The sequence below is a fragment of the Panthera pardus genome, unplaced genomic scaffold (genome assembly GCF_024362965.1).
Source record: "Panthera pardus isolate Hobbes unplaced genomic scaffold, ASM2436296v1 HiC_scaffold_24, whole genome shotgun sequence".
In the NCBI taxonomy this organism is placed as follows: Eukaryota; Metazoa; Chordata; class Mammalia; order Carnivora; family Felidae; genus Panthera; species Panthera pardus.
Genome location: NW_026526810.1, coordinates 128,799,805 through 128,812,754, shown reverse-complemented (window position 1 = coordinate 128,812,754; position 12,950 = coordinate 128,799,805). Strand labels below are relative to the sequence as shown.

General features: G+C 48.4%; 1 protein-coding gene across 1 annotated transcript in view; it reads left to right on the top strand.

The window, feature by feature from the left end:
- The first annotated feature begins 8,774 nt into the window (after nucleotides 1-8,774).
- The window catches only part of DDX24 (DEAD-box helicase 24), a 34,464-nt gene continuing 30,288 nt past the window's right edge, over nucleotides 8,775-12,950 (top strand). The window contains exon 1 of the mRNA XM_019462155.2: nucleotides 8,775-8,897. The gene's annotated coding sequence lies outside the window, so the exon portion shown is untranslated. The remainder of the gene's footprint in view (nucleotides 8,898-12,950) is intronic.

Here is a 12,950-nt window from a genome sequence, read left to right as displayed (position 1 = left end):
ACTAAGGAGCGTATCTATGGACACAGGTCACTCTGACCCCTAGGCCCACCTGGCCCCCCGGAGGCATTCCAGATGGTGATTGAACCTAGTCGGTTAAAGTACAGAATGGTTCATTGGTTCCTAGGTGCACTGTCTCTCTGAGAATGTATAAGGCGTGGGTTTCTAAGGCCCTCTTGGCCCCCTTCCTGGCACCTCGGACCCAGGCGAACGCTTTTGTTCTTTAAAACCACGACGGGTTCAGGGAAAAAACTAAGAGGTTATGTCCCTGTAACTGTTCCACTTGAGGTGTTGAGAGATAAATGGCCTTTCGTGAGAACAGCAAAGCAAATGCTTTACACATTATAGATAAACATAGATACATGATAAAAATAAAAGAAATTAATCAATAAGCAAAGGGCAGGAGGGGACGTTACGACAAAACAATCATGTTATTCCTTATTGGGTGATTATACAAAGGGACAATTTTAGAATTGGGTAATGTTAGAAAAACATAGATGACGTACGTTACAAGGAAATCATTCGCATATATAATGCCACGTTTACTGCAATAAATCGGCCAGTTCAACACACTGCTGTTGTGTGTCCATTTTTATTTTAGTTTTTTATTTTAGTTTTTTGTTTTTGTTTTTATTTTTGTTTTGTTTTATTTTCACTTTTTTGCCGACGCCGTTCATCCTTCGGGAACCCCCGGACCTGCCGGAGCTGGACTCCGGCAGGGGTGGCTCTTATCCGCTCGGGGACCACACCTTAATCTGGCTGAGACTTTCAACGAGTGCCCCTCTCCCCACGTGTCAGAATGTGAGCATTTCTTTTCCTGGGCTGGTAAGACTCCCGAGAAGAATCTTCCTCCCTTTATTCTGAGCGTTGTAACCTGGCCACCAGCGTTCTGGGGACCTATCGATGAGGGTCGAGGGTCTCAACGCTTGTAGGAGAACTCAGTTCTAGTAAGAAGGTCCTGCTCTCAGCAGTACCTGGTGCCCCTTGTCCCAGAGACCCAGCCTTGCCAAAAATCAAGTGCCAGTGGTCTGCTGGAGGGGATCTCTGGGGATCTGCCTCATTCCTGTAACAGACATCCAACAGACTTGTGCTGGCCCACCGCAACGCCAACTTCCAGAAGCTGAGCCCTGGGGGGTCATCCCAGGCAGAGCTGCCTCTTTCTCCCCTCCTCCACTGACAACTTAAGATTCAGCTTTCTCGGGACTGCTAAGTGGGGAACCACATGGCTGTGTGATTTCCAGCTCCTAATGTAGTTAGTGTTACTGTCACCTTCCCGCTCCTCTTTGCCCTTGTGGTTCTAAGCATCTTTGGTCTGTTACTGTCATTTTAGTGGCGTATAGAGAAGGCACAGGTAAATGCAACCCTCTGTTGGACTGATTCCTCTATGGTCATCAAGATACCCAACTGTGTTCATTAGAATATATGTCTGCTTGGTGTGAAAGAGACCCTCTTGACTCGAACAAGGGAAGTTTCTTTCTGTTACTCAGTCATGAGTCTCGGCTGGGGTGTGGGGGAGAGGGTGGCTCTGCTCCTGGGGGCCCAGGCTCCTGCAGTCTTGTTCTGCCTTCCTTAAGGTGCTGCTGTCATCCGCTGGTTCATGATGGCCACTCCCCCGCCTGCAGCAGAAGTCACGGGAAGGGGACGAGGGGCAAAGGTGGGTCCACCGGCTCCCCTTTAACTGCTTATGCCCAGAGCATCGTATACTTCGTTCTTCTCATCTTTCACCGGCCAGAAGAACCCAGCTGAGTGAGCACACCCAGCAGCAAGAGAGACTGAAAATGGCAGTCCTTCCCTTGGAGATCATGCACCTAGCCGGAAATCAGGCCCAGCAATCACGTGAGCCAGAAGGAAGGAGTAGACATTGAGCAACTCCCAGCAGCCTCTATGGTGTTGCTGAAGACGCCCACCTGGACAGGAGGCCATCCTAGACCCGCACAGTGAGAATGTGCCTCCCTATGCTCCTCCCTGCAGCATGCCGGCCATCGTGTGCCGGAAGATGGTTAACCGTGGAGGGGCCTGGCTTCCCCTGATAGCGGGGGCACCTGCGGGCAGGCAGGGGCCCCTGGAATCTCGCAGGCGCAGGACCCAGATTTGGGCACCAAGTGAAGCCAGGAATTTCAGGAGTCCTGGGGTTGCCTGAGCGTGTTCATTCAGCTCCCGAGGGAACACCCCTCGGCCTGGTGAAGGGAAAAGTGATAGCAGGCCTCTGCTGCTTTTCTAACCCTGCCTCACAAATGACCACAAAGTCAGGGCTTAAAATAATGCCCAGTTCTTACATTTTAGCGCAGGTCAAAAGTCCAGGAGGGTCTGAGTTCTCTGTCTAGGTTTTACAAGACCAAAATCAAGTGTTCAGCCAGACTGGGCTCTCATTTGGAACCCGTGGTAAGAAACTTCAAATCCCCCTCCAATCCAATCTCTGATTCCTCCTCTGTGAAGAGCAGAGAACATTCTCTGCTTTTAAAGGGTTCATGTGACTGGGCACCTGGGTGGCTCGGTCAGTTGGGCGTCCAACTTTGGCTCAGGTCATGATCTCATGGTTCGTGAGTTCAAGCTCGGTGTTGGGCTCTGTGCTGACAGCTCAGAGCCTGGAGCCTGCTTTGGATTCTGTGTCTCCGTTTCTCTCTGGCCCTCCCCCGCTTATTCTCTCTCTCTCTCTCTCAAAACTAAATAAATATTTAAAAAAATTAAAATATTAAAAAATAAAGGGCTCATGTGAATAGATTAGACACATCTGCTTGGCCTCCCTTCTGTCATATAACTTAACATGATTATGGGAGTGGTATCTTACCATGTTCACATGACCCCCCCCCCCCCCCCCCCGGCACTCCAAAGGCAGGAGGAGTATATAAGGGTGGGGGTCAGGGTGCCTAGGTGACTCAGTCAGTTGAGCATCTGACTTCGGGTCAGGTCAAGATCTCACGGGTTCAAGCCCCGCATCAGGTTCTGTGCTGACAGCTCAGAGCCTGGAGCCTGCTTTGAGTTCTTTGTCTCCGTCTCTCTCTGCCCCTTCCCCACTCACGCTGTGTCCCTCTCTCTCTCTCTCAACCTCAAAAATAAATAAATATGAAAACAAAATTTTTTTTAAAAAGGGTGAGGGTCACTGGGCACCATGCTGAGAAATCGTCCTACGACAGAGGCCCCTTCATTTCTTGTTTCCAGTTCCTTGCTTCCTGCCCATCTCTCCCAATCTGCCTCCTCCTCTACCATCCACGCGAGGCCGAGGCAAACCTGGGCCTGGACGAGGATGGTTGCTCCCCAAGTCCTTGGGGCTGGGGGGGGGGGCAGATAAGGACTTGAACCTCTTCCTTGCAGAGACTCACTTCCTCCCATCACAGCTGCACCAACCTTGACTAGAAACCAAAAGAACATTTTGTGAGTGGATCCATACTGGCCTCCCCTTTGCTCCCTGAGCCTACAGCCCACCTATGGGGAGGGCGCTGCCCAGCTTGGGAGACAGGAGGAAATGACTGCACCTGTCCCCCTCCCTGCTTCACTCGGACAAGGGGGGTTTCTTGGGAAGGTGGCTCCCACAGCCCTGAACTTGGTGAGGATTGCTGGGGAGTCCAATTCCAGATGTAAATGACCTGCCCTGAAGGTATTTGCATGCCTCCACCTCAAGTTATCTGGAGACAGGCTTCAAAGTCCTTGTTTCAGAAAACCCAATTATTATCACATACCGTTTTTGCTTTGTGGGTTTTGTTTGTTTGTTTTTTGTTTTTTTTTTTTTGTCTGTCTGTGAATTGGTTGGTTGGCTGTTTGTGGGGAGATCAGAACTTTTTCTTTCTCTCTGCCTTCTCAGGCTGGTTTGTTTCAAACAAAACCAAACAAACCCCCGCAGATGTCTGCTGCAGCCCTAGGGGCTAGGACTGCAAAAGATAGAAAGATGTGCAGGAACGAACTCATCCAGCTCCCCAGGAAGAGAGACTTGGGGTGATGGTAAAAAAAAAAGTTAAACCAGAGAGGCCACCTGGGGTGTATGGAGTCAGAGACTCAAGAATCAAAAGCCTGGATAGAGGGGCATCCGGTGGCTCAGTGGCTAAGCATCTGACTCTTGATTTGGGCTCAGGTCACGACCTCCTGGTTTCGTGAGTTCAAGCCCCGCGTCGGGCTCTGGGCTGACCACGTGGAGCCTGCTTGGGATTCTCCTTCTCTCTCTTCCCTTCCCCGCCACTCGTGCTCTCTCTGTCTCTCTCAAAATAAATAAATAAACTTAAAAAAATTATTAAAAAATATTTACAAAAAAAAAAAAAAAAGTCCAGTTAGAAGGTATTTGCTATTCGACATTATTGTTTGGCAGGAAAGGTGACGCCAGGCTGGCCAGGAGCTTGGCCTATCTGGTCCCCTATGTACACAGAAGGCCCATGGGAAATGGGTGCTGTTCACCTGGTTAGCCCGCTGCTGGGCGCCCACACTTGTCATCCATGCAGAGGGTGGCCAGGTCCTTCCAGAAGCTGCCCCTCCCTGAGGCCTCCTCCCTAGACCAGATTTGCATTTTGATTCTACTTCCTATCCCAGGCTTGAGAGCAACCCCACCTCCTGGTCTAGGGCTTTTGGCCAACGTTCCTTTATTCATACATGAGGGTCAGTGCTGTCTTCCTCCGCGGTTGTTATGATAATTAAACCAATTGGTAAATGTTAAGTGCTAAGCATAGAGAGTAGGAGGGCACAGTGTCTGATAACATCTAGCTTTCTTATTATTTTATGGATTGCTTATCACAAGCTCGGGAGTCCTTAAGTTTCTAGCGAACAGGGAGGGCTGCTGGCTGTGGCCCAGGCCCTATTCCTTGTCACACTTCCAAGCACTGAGTGGGGGCCCTAAAAGGGGAGGTTTGTTCTCCAGGGTCAGTTACCTCCAAGTGGGGAGTATTAGACACTCACCTACTGACATTGCCAATTTCAAAAACGTGGTTCTCAGTGCAGAAAAAGCAATAGAATAAGGTCGGCAATGCACTATTCTGCATATAAGTTAAACTTGCAAACAAAAGCCAACACCCATTTGCAAAAATAAATACGGTATGAAAAACGGATACACATTAAGCATATAAGAAAGGTTGACTTTGGGGGGGGGGGGAGTTATTGGCAGGGGAAGTGGGCTAAAAAGAAAACCACAGGCCCAAAATGGCATCACTTAGGTTAAAGCCCCAAGTGTAAACCAAGACTTCACACCCAACCTGACGGCAGTTTCAGTGCCCCAGGAATATAAGCCTTAGCCGGTCAACATGGGAATTTCACTGAGAGCACTAGGAAATTTACTGATGGACCCCTTCCCTTCCCCTTAGGAGGGTGACCTTGCCTAAAACAATGGACTCTCTGCTAATAATTTTTTTTCTGCTCTCTCTCTCTCTTTGCCTTTGAGAACTTTTCGTGTTCCATAGACCTGCCAGTTGGGATGTTGCCAGATTCATGAACTGACTCATAATAAAGCCAACTAGACCCTCAGTTGAGGGCGCCTGAGTGGCTCAGTGGTCAAGCAGTTAAGTGTTGGATCCTTGACTTCAGCTCAGGTCATCATGTCAGGAGTTTGTGAGATTGAGCCCGAGTCGGGATCTGCGCTGACAGCAAGAGCCTGCTTGGGATTCTCTCTCTCTCTGCCCCTCCCCCACATACGTGTGTACGCACACATGCTCTCTCTCTCTCAAAATAAATAAATAGACTTTTAAAAATTCTGTTAAAATGTAGTCGGTTGAGTTTTTGTTATATAACAGAGGTTAAAGGGAAAATAAGCAGCAAGAATAAATAGCTAAGACGGGAGACAGAGCTCCCAGAAACTAATGAAGAAAACAGGCCCAAACTGAAGAATTTAGTTAAAATCAATGCTCTGAATCTGAGACCCCACAGGGGTCTCAAACTGCTATGAAAGCCTGGTTGGACACCTAGGTAAAAACCTAAAGGAGGTAAAGCCAGAAATGGACTCTGTCCCTCCCCGTCTACCTCCTCGCTCCACACCAGCTCCTCCCTGAACACTCACCTGCGGACGGAAGTCCAGCGAGGGCACTGCCACAGGCTGCCGAGGTGGCTTTGGCCAGGCTCACTGCCATCACCTTGGATGCCACCATCTTAGAAGCCAGGGAAGAGGCTAAGGTGGCTATCTGGACGACTTCCATTGTGCAGAGAGTGACTGGCACCCACCAGATTCAAAACTGCTGAAAGGCTGTTAAACCACAAAATTCAACCCAAGTAAATTTGAAGATCTAATTGGCTTTATTAAGCAAATCATGTATCCGCCTGAAGGGACTTCATTACCTCCGTTCTGACCTCAGTTTTTCCTTTCTAATTGATTAGGTTCCTCCTTACAGCTTATCTTTTTTTTTTTAATTTTTTTTAATGTTTATTTTTGAGAGAGAGAGACAAAGCACAAGCAGCAGGGGAGGGGCAGAGAGAGAGGGAGACACAGAATCTCAAGTAGGCTCCAGGCTCTGAGCTATCAGCACAGAGCCCAATGCGGGGCTCGAACTCACGAACCATGAGAACATGCGATCATGCGATCACGATCTGAGCTGAAGTTTGACACTTAACCCACGGAGCCACCCAGGTGCCCCAACAGCTTATCTTTCAACTCAGGCTGGAGACCGTGGGCCAAGCATCCTGCTGTGAGAACCGGAAACTATCCCCTCCAGCAATAAAGACCCCAAGACTGACCCCAAGACAGTGAGGACCTGACCTTGACCGACCATCTGCAGTACTCACGGACTTTGTCCACATTTTCCATATCTAAACCTTGAAGTGTTTTGGCACTTTAGAGACGGCCTTTGGGACAGTAGTCCACTGTCTTCCTGATGGTGGCCTCACTGAAATAAATCCCTTTCTTGCTTCTCCACTGCTCATCTCTCTGCCTTTGGATGTTGCCAGTGGTGAGTGGCCAAGCCAGAGCTGTTTGGGCTCTGCCCCCACCCCCAGAGCCAGGTGCTCTTAACCCCCCCGAGTCCCAGTTACAGGGCAACAGCCCATCTAGCAAGTAGAGAGATGCCCTGAGAAGCTGCACAAAAACGAAGGCTTTCCTGTAAGAAGGAGACTGAGGCAAGACATCATTAGCAAAAGAAAAGAAAGGATTGTTTCAGGCCTGGACATCTTTTTCAGGAGAAGGGAACGTCAGGGTTTGTACCTGGCAGATGACTTCACTAGGGCTGATCAGGAAATGACAGATGGACTCTTAAAAGGTCACATTCCTGGGAGAGGTTGAAATTGTAATTAAGTCTTGGTGCGCTGTTTGGGGGGGGGGGGGGGGGAGGGCAATGAGTCCAATCTGGGTTTGTTTCTTTTTTAACAGGGTGGAGTTGGATGGGGGGGAGGGGAACACCAGAACTGGGGGTATGCCTACAGCTTTGAAAACTCAAGGGGTTCAAGCGGTCCCGAGGGGCTGTTCTGAACTTCTAAGGACAGTGATAAGGGAGCTTAAGGCAAGCTAACACCCCACAAACCGCTCTCAAGTGGGATCTGAGTGAAATAATATTCCTCAGGCACTCCCAGCAGCCCAAGAACAAAGGACAGGACAGAAAACAAAAGGTTAAACTGATTAGAGTCTCCTTTAGTTTACAAATATTTTAGTAATACTTTAAGAAAGGGGCCATCTTATTATTGGCTAATCTCCAGGACCTCCCTACTATCTTAATGCTAATGTCTTGCTAGAGGGAAAATCCACTTTAGCTTGACAATAGCTAGGCCTCCAGTAATCTGTGAGTCTTCTTTGGCATGAGGAAATCCCTTTAAGAAACTTCCTCTTGTGGGGTGCCTCGGTGGCTCAGTCCATTAAGCTCGGACTTTGGCTCAGGTCATGACATCACCTTCAGTTTGAGCCCCACGTCAGGCTCTGGGCTGACAGCTCACCTGCTTCCGATTCTATGTCTCCCTCTCTCTTTGCCCCTCCTTACTCTCTCTCTCTCTCAAAAATAAATAAACATTAAAAAAAATTTTTTTAAAGAAACTTGATCTTGACTTTATCGGCCCCAACTCCATAGCATATAACCAGTTATCCTGCACAACCCCAGGGCAGTTCTCTCTGCCCACGGGTCCTGCCCCCCCGTGCTTTCCTAAAATCACCCTTTGTGGACCAAAGACTTCTTCAAGAATTCTTTCTTGGCCGTCAGTTCTGGACCCCCCCCCCCCCCATCACTTCAAAACTCCACCAGGCAGCAGCCTGGAAAGGGTTAAGGGAGGCTGGCGAGTGGACTTCATTTCTCCAACCAGGCTGCTTCCTTCCTCCCCAAAACCCCAGCACCAACTTCTCAGCTCTTCCCAGGACTTTCCTAAAGTTCCACAGAGCCGTTTAAAAGATGCCAGAATTAGGAAATAAGAACCAATTACGCCTTAAAGGCATAGATTGTAGTCAAGTTGCTCTAGGTTTCTGTTCTCGAGTCATCTCGTCATCTCGTCACTTAAGATGATGAGAAAAGAGAGCTTACGATCCCCATTTTATAGATGACGACACATCTCTGCCACAGAGCTGGCAGGTGATCTGCCCCAAGTCCAGCTGCTTCCAAAGCCTGGGCTTGGAATGGTTCTGATTTGGTTCCTCCTGACGCTTGTCTTTTTCCCCTGTTTAGCCAATTTCCACCCAGGCTCAAACAAGGCTCATGGTGTCAAAGCCCCAGAGCCCAGGGGCGGTTGGGGCTGGAGTCCCTCCCCTCCCCACCCCAACTGCCGTGATGCTGAACAAAAGAACCTTCACCAAATGGATCCACAAGAGCTTCCCTCCCACTCACGGAGCCCCCGCCCACCTGCCATCGGAGGTCAGGGGAAAGAGCCCCTGCCCACCCCTCCCTGTGTTACCCAGAGAAGCAGACTTTCTCAAAACGGGTCTCGGACCCAGAAGTCTGAGCCTGAAACCTTGGATGTGTTTCCAGAAGATCTGACTCAGGATATTTATAACACGACTCCCTTCTGACTGAAGCACAGCCAATGAGGTAGGTTTTGTTTTTGTGGGAAAACGAAACTGTAATAGAACTGTTAGGCTTTTGGGCTCGCCAGGCAATAGACATTGTGTGTTGGGGGGGGGGAGGGGGAGGGAGGGGGGCGCCAAACTGGATGTAGTCATTCATGTTAGGCGGGGATGTGAGCAGTCAGCTGTGTTGTAGTGCAGACCAGGTGTCACCGAAACCGGCACCTGCTAATGACCCATCTAGAACTGAGAACCAGCGGGAGCCAGAGGTCTGCCAATGTTACAGGATGCTGGTCCTTGTCCCACAGAGTCCAAGAATGAATCTTGCAGACAACAGGGAGTGAGCAAAGCAACTGAATTTATTGAGAGAAAGCCCAACTCAACAGTGAGAGGGTTCACGACTGGGTAGCCGCCGAGCATTTTTGTCCCTGACTTTTTTTTTTTTTAATTTTTTTTAAATGTTTATTTATTTTTGAGACAGAGACAGACAGAGCACGAGCTGGGGAGGGGCAGAGAGAGAGGGAGACACAGAATCCGCAGCAGGCTCCTGGCTCTGAGCTGTCCCGACGGAGCCACCCAGGCGCCCCAGGTTGCAGTATAAATATCACAGGTTGGTCCACCCATCTAACTGCTTTATCTGTTTCAGTAAATACTTTTACAAAGGCTTGGGAAGGTTTTACTTTCCTTCTGGGTACTTAGTTTCATTTTAGCTTAGGGGAGGAAGGTTAAACATTTTTTTAACAGGCACACGTGGGTGGCTCAGTCTGTTGAGCATCCAACTTCCGCTCAGGTCATGATATCGCAGTTCACAGGTTCAAGCCCCGCATGGGGCTCTGTGCTGACAGAGACTTTGGATTCTGTGTCTCCTTATCTCTCTGCCCCCCTCCCCACCTTGCTCACTCTGTCTCTCTCAAAAATAAATAAACATTGAAAAAATTTTTGTAGCGTGTTTTGCAACTTGGCCAATTTCTGACCGAAGCACTACTGTGTAGTTGTGTTTTTTTTGTTGTTTTTTTTTGTTTTTTTTTTAAGCTGAGACAAACAGTAAACATTTCTGGCAGGATTTGATGCAGGCTGACTGGGTCCGGGGACCCAGAGAGGATCCCAAAGGATCAGCCAAGATGGTCCTTGGCATCACACCGGGTAGAAATCAAACACAGGCTGAGCAGAAGCGAGAGCAGAGTTTATTGAATAGGGTAAGTGATAGAGTATAACAGATGGAGTGTCTGGGAGACTCAGAAGGGAAAGGAAAGAGAGAGAGAGGGAGACTCGCCTTTGCTTGGGGTCTAGGGTTTTTCCTGAGGATGTGGTCCAGCGTACATGTCTTCTCAGGCATCCAGGAACTGGTCAAAACAAGGATGAGTGCTCATGTGTCCTCCATAAGTCACTTATGCCCTGGAGCCAGGGGTCCTGGGGTCAAGGTGTCTGGAGTCAGAGGTCTTGGAAAATGTACATCCAAATGACTACCTGGCCCAGTCACTCCTTAGATATTATCCATTGTGCTAGAAGACCCCAAAGAAATCATTAACTCCTTGACCTTTACAGGGAGGACATTCATGATCTGAACCATAAGGCATGTGTAAGATGGGGGTGTAAGTAAAAACCAGTTCTTTCCATGAGATCCCTCTAGTTTCTCTGTCTTATATTGAAAAAAAAAAAAAAAAACCCTTGGACTCCAGAGGCACTCTCAGAGAAGGTGCAAAAGATACTTTGTGTTCTTTTTCTACAAGGTACTGCAGGCAGAGATCCAAGAGAGCTGACTCTGGTAGGAATTTTCACCTTTAGCCCAATCTGCTGCTCTGATATTTACCAGAATTTGACAAGGTTTTTTTTTTTTTTTTTTTTCTTAACGTTTACAAGGTTTTGTTGTTGTTGTTTTTTAACATTTATTTATTTTGTTGAGAGACAGAGAACGAGCAGGGGAGGGGCAGAGAGAGAGGGAGACAGAATCCAAAGCAGGTTCCAGGCTCTGAGCTGTCAGGACAGAGCCTGATGCTGGTCTCAAACCCCTGAGCCGTGAGATCAAGACCTGAACTGAAATCAAGAGTCAGATGTTTAACCAACTGAGCCACCCAGGCGCCCCTAATTTGGGGACTTCTTTTTTTTTTTTTTAATTTAAGGACTTTTAAGTGCACTTCTTAAATGATCTTATCTAATTGGAACGTTCCTTGTGGTGGCCATTGTAATTTTCCTCAAGGGCTAGCAGCAGTTTGCTAGGACCCTAGCCGAAAAAGGGGTGCATTCCATGTTTCTATCTAGCCACAGTTTGGGGCGCCCAACCTGATGGTTACCAAGACAGTTTCTCAGGACACAAAATAAGCTTAGTAAAGATTTTGTCATTTTGGCAGATACTTCTAGCTTCCGGGACTACAGTTCTTAGACGTTAAAAAAAAGCAGGTGTGCCAGAAAATGGACCACGTGACTCTTTAGAGTTTAAGGATATTTTTGGCTAAGACTTTGGGCTTCCCAGGGCTGAACAAATCCCTGCAAGGGGTGTGCAGCTGGGTTGAGGATTGTACAGTGTTTTACAGTGTTCCTCGCCGCATGGAAATTTTCTTGAGGCTGGCCGGTGACCTAGTGTCGATTTAACCTGTGCCATGAGCCTCTTATCCTAACGCAGGAGGCTTTGGGTTTGGGAGTGATCGCTCTAATAGCTCTTAGGTTCTTGACCCGTGCCCACCAATTTTTGTGGCTTTTCGGCTTTGGAGACGCCTGTTAGCAATAGCTTTTATCTACATAAAATGAGGTGCACGAACGTGTGTGCCTAAGCCCACCAGCGGTAACCAAGAGGTGACGGGCCAAGAGAGGTAGTGCACCCCACCAGCGATTCCATTGTGGACGAAACCAGCAGACCAGGAAGTGGGGACTGCAGACTGGAACTCCGGAAAGGAATCCCAAAGAGCTGGGGAATTGCGACCTGAACCAAGGGCCAGAGACTCAAGTTCCAGAATTGTCCGCCAGCTCTAGCTGCTGACCTGCCAAACCTGGGACTAGAAAGCCAATTAGATGGGGGAGCTCAATGCAAAGAGAACAGAGCTCAGAACTGAAAGGAACTCGGCCCTAATCCCATAGGGAAGCATGGGTTGGTGGTTAACAGCATGATCTCTGAGCCAATGGCCTGGGTTGGAATCCTTGCTCGTTGTGACCTGGGAACAGTTCATTAGTCTTGATGTGCCAGAGTGTGGTGACACAGGGACACTCAGAAAATAGACCTATTATTCCATTTATTGTTTCTAGTGGAATAAGTTCCACGAAAGTATAGATTTTCTTTTTCTCTTGGGTTAGTACTCAGAAGCTCTGTAAGTGGGTTTTGAATGGGCGCATGAATAAGGAGGAGAGAGAGGAAAGCGAGAATCTCAGTGTGAGATTGAGGAGGAAAGGAAGGGCAGGAAATGAAAGAAATGGCGGAAAAGGGGGGCAGGACATCCTTGATTGTCCTAAGCAAAGAGGCTTTGCCTCTTATGCAACACAAAGAAATGAGGTGGCCAGACCCAGGGCCCGGCCCAGCCCTCTTTAGCTTTGGAACAGCAACCCAAACAGTTTGGCAAAAACTGCTCCAGTCTCCCTGAGATCCTGCATAACCACCGTCCTTGGGACAAGCGGGGGAGAGGTTTGCAGAGCTAGCTTGCAGGAAAAGTCTCTGGATGGGTTGGTATTGGCTCTGCCTTCTTGGCGGCATTCATGACATCAAGGACATTCCCCATGGGGAGAAACAGGCAAAGTGGTTTCTCTGAATTTCCTGTCACTAGAAGACAACTAGAAAGACAACCTGTGGGACAGGAAAAAGTGGTTCCATCAGACGACATCTGCCATTAAAAGCACCATGAACAAGGATGAGAGCAAGTGACCTACCAAGGGGGGAAAAAAACCCAAACCTTTGCACTGTTACTCTCTGCATTGTCAAGCGTTTTTATGAATCAGTTTTTGAAAGGAACTATTTATTTTCTTTCTTCCTTATTCTTTTTTTAAGTTGGCTCCATGACCAGCAGGGAGTCTGACATGAGGCTTGAACTCATGACCCTAAGATCAAGACCCAAGCTGAGATCAAGAGTCGGACACTTAACTGATGGAGGCACCC